The sequence below is a fragment of the Aplidium turbinatum genome, chromosome 15 (assembly GCF_918807975.1).
Source record: "Aplidium turbinatum chromosome 15, kaAplTurb1.1, whole genome shotgun sequence".
In the NCBI taxonomy this organism is placed as follows: Eukaryota; Metazoa; Chordata; class Ascidiacea; order Aplousobranchia; family Polyclinidae; genus Aplidium; species Aplidium turbinatum.
The window spans coordinates 2620347-2624187 of record NC_137486.1 but is presented as its reverse complement, the minus strand read 5'-3'; positions in this window follow the sequence as shown (position 1 = coordinate 2624187).

The window sequence follows — 3841 nt, the reverse complement described above, 5'->3', positions numbered from 1 at the left end:
CGTTGTACTCTCTTCTTATGCCGCATCTTGTGCTCCATATTAACACTAATGGCGGCTCTGGTATATAGGCTACGTTAATATTGGATGGAAAGAAGGTTTCTGTGGAATTATCTTGGAATGGAAAGGAAGCATTCTCCTTGGGTACTTACTTGTTGGTTGAGTTGAGATCTTTCGATGGTATATGTCCATTTGTTCACACATTGGAATGTCATTCAAAGTTAGTCTATTTCTGTTGCTCAAGTTGAGGGATGTAATCTAGATTAGGATTTTTGTTTGATAATCAACATGAAATATGCTGAAGCACTTTCATCGTAATTATCAATAGGCACACAGGTGCCTTCTCTTTAAATAGACACCATTGTTTCATGGGGCCGCGAAAGGCTTCGAAATTGGCTTATGCCAATGAAATAAGATTGTAAGATTCGGAAATAGCGAGCTTGGCTGCACAGCTTATTTAGTCAATACGCTTTAGCTGTGACACCACCTTCCGTTTAATGTTCGAAGTGAACCTGTTCGCTGACGTTTGGTTCTGCCATACTTCGAAGTTTTATCTTGATCTGCCATACTTACAAGTGCCTGTTCTGCTAAGACCTCATCTAGGTTTTGATCTTGAATTTTGCTCATTGTAAATTTCTAAGGTTCGGATAAGTTTACTGTTTTAAAAATATAGTTCTTGTGGATATTTAAATAATAAAATGATAAACTTTTCAATCTTTTGCACAAAATCATTTGTTCAAATTCAAGAAAAGGTAAAGAAAGCCAGGTTAGTGTAGCTCCGTCAAGTGGTGCATACTTTCCATCTGGTGCTTTGTAACCGGGACATTTAAGGACGACATGGTCAGCAGTTTGCTCCTCGTTACATTTGCAGACAGGTAAGTGACAAACTCAACTTTGTGCATATTGCATACTGGTAAGCCTTAAGCCGCCTGCATAGTTTAGAGCCCTGGTTCGATAGGGCGCCGGTTCGACACCGCTCAAGAGCATATGGCAATGTCTTGTAAGTAACTTATAGGCATGCCGTTAATTGTGGAGTAGCGCCCCTTCATTTATAGCTCTTCATTTTTCTTATTATTGTAAGTAGCAGTAGCCTACGCTACGCTGCTTTAAAGAGAAAAGCCCACTGCCCTTCCTTGGGCTATAAAGCCTAAAAAACATGGCCCTGTCATAACTTCCTAGGGACAAAATATAAGGTAAAAAATGTTAAATTCTTTTATGTAGCTCACCCGTAGGCTAAGCAGAATTTGCAATACCATATATATATCCGTTTTCCTTGATCCAGCATACACAATATGGCAATGCTGTTCACAAATCACAATGGGTGATGGTGATTTTAATTTGATTCAGCATGTTCGTTCGTAAACAATCACTTGCGTCGCTTTTGTATATTATGCAACCGACTAATTGTTTAACGTTGATGGCGTCACTAAATATATTGCCCTCTAGAAAATGGTCCTGGTTCGGTCACTGCGTACGGTAGCGTTATATTGAACGCAGAAGTAGCCTATTCTATTATCAAATAATAATTAATCCGTTTTTTTTTTGTTTTTTTTTAATGTAGATGCAGCTTAACAAATAGCGAATGCCCATAGCCTAGATGTAGCGATAGGTCATAGTATTCTCAAGGATTTGTTTTCCATTATTCGTTGTTACATGAACAGTGAACACATGCAATGTCCTTTGCGAGCAAAACCACCCACCATCATAATCCATCGTCGGTTTGTTCCCCACTAGTGGGGGTGGCCGATTGTTTCCGCGCAGCAATTTGTTTTCTCGGAACCCAGAGATTCTTCGCACCCCTTGCCCATCTAAGGGCTGCTGTTGTTGTTGAAAATATATTGGAGCGGACCTGCATTGGAGGAAGAAGGCTTGTTATGAAAATGGACATATGAAATGAAACTATTGAAGTTCGTGTGGACAAGGCGTTTGGCCTGATCAAGAAAATAGGCCTATAGCCTACCGATAGTCCAAGTGTTAAAACAGAAGAATAAGCTACAATAAGATGGAATGAAGTAGTTGCCAGTTTTTAAGTTAAATTTATATATCGCCATTCTCCGTTTCATATTAGCCTACTGTAAAACTCGTATTCTTGCTCACAAAATGCTGTGCAACCAGCATTAAATTCCGAAGTGACATCTAATATTTGAGTTTATAATAAAACCTCGCCAGTGGATATCGCACTGGTGGGTCTCCATTTTCGTGTCTTGCGCCATTGGAACAGCGGTCTTAAATGTCGAATCGTAACTCTGCAAAAGTTCATTTGGTGCTTTATTTTTTTTTTTGGAGGGGGGTAGACTACGGCTTTTTTGTATGCAGGGGCTCCGAGAGGGAGGAAGTCGGGCAACTCTCCCCTCTAGCATAACATTGTATAGGAAAAACGAGTAGTTATTACTTTTGAGGGGGCTCATTTTTACCACTAAAATAAAAATGTAGCCTACTAACTTTATAATAATATAAATAAATAAAAAAAGTGCTCTTTCACTTTTTCCTAATATAGCCTACATCAGTAGCCTACAGATTGTACATAAATGTGAAATATTTTAACTTATCCTATTGTAGGCTATATGGCCTAACCTAGTTGTTGCCTAACAATTAGTGAAGAACGTGGTTTTAGCACACTAAAACTTGTAAAAAAATGTTTGCCCTTCACCATGACTCAAAACCGATTTAACAGAATATCCATGTTGTGTATCAATTCAGTCGTTGCAAAATCTTTATTATTTGATGCTATGATCCATAACTTTGCATTGCAAAAGGTCCGGAAAAGAATGAGTTGCATGCATGCTTTGTTGAGGTATTTTCATTGCCTAGCTAGGCCAGTGGTTCTCAACCGCCATCTGCAGCAACTTTTGTGTTGGTCCGCCAAAGAGTTGGCTTCAAATATTCAGTTTGCTCAATGAATCACTTTTCGCTTCATTGTTTCGTCATTTTTCTTACGTAGGCATAATTTTATACCATTTCTACTGTAATGTTCTTCTGTGAAACTAAACTTATTTCAATCTCATTTCTAGCAGTCGTGTTGTTCAGCTGATAGTACAAACATTAGCGGATATAACCCTCCCAAAATCGAGACAAAAACATGTAATTTTTTCCTGTTTTACAAAAAGTGCGCGCTTAGCTCACTCAATCATTTAATTGACCTAACCAGCGGCGTAAGAATCGCATGTTTTCAGCGGTAGCCTAGATATAAAAGGTGTGTTTTTGTGCCTCTCAAAAACTGAAAAAGTAATACCAAATTCAGAGTGAAACACATTGTTCACCTAAGTGCAGTAGTCAACAATTTAATTAACCTGTGTTTATAGAAGAATGATATATATGGTACTAGGCCTAGGTTATATGGTAAGGTGGTGACACCGCGGACGGATATACAACACTTCCCTGAAAGATTATACAAGACTAGGCATAACTTTCGTCACTGGTATGCTATTAAAATCATGTGCCATAAAAAAATTGATCTGAAACACCAAACTTTGTGGCGGGCAAAGCTTATACAGAAATTTTAATTGGATGCAGTAAGTCAAATAGGCTACTAAGTGCGAGTGATATGCAAAAATACAGAAAATTTGAGTAGGGGAGATGTGCCAGTAGTGCCACCTATGGGACAAAAGTGGCATTTACTAATAAAATGCTTTTTTAATTCAAATTGTGAAATAAAGGAATTGTGTTGTGAAGTTTAGTCATTGTTTCATAACATGAAGTCAAAACAGTAACAAATTTAATAATAGTTTATTGCTTTTTATCTCATTAAAAAATGTCACTCAAGTGTCCCATAGGTTGATTGCATAGCTGACCAATGGGACAAGAGGGTACGTCCTTTGGGACACTTAGTTAGATATAGCAACGC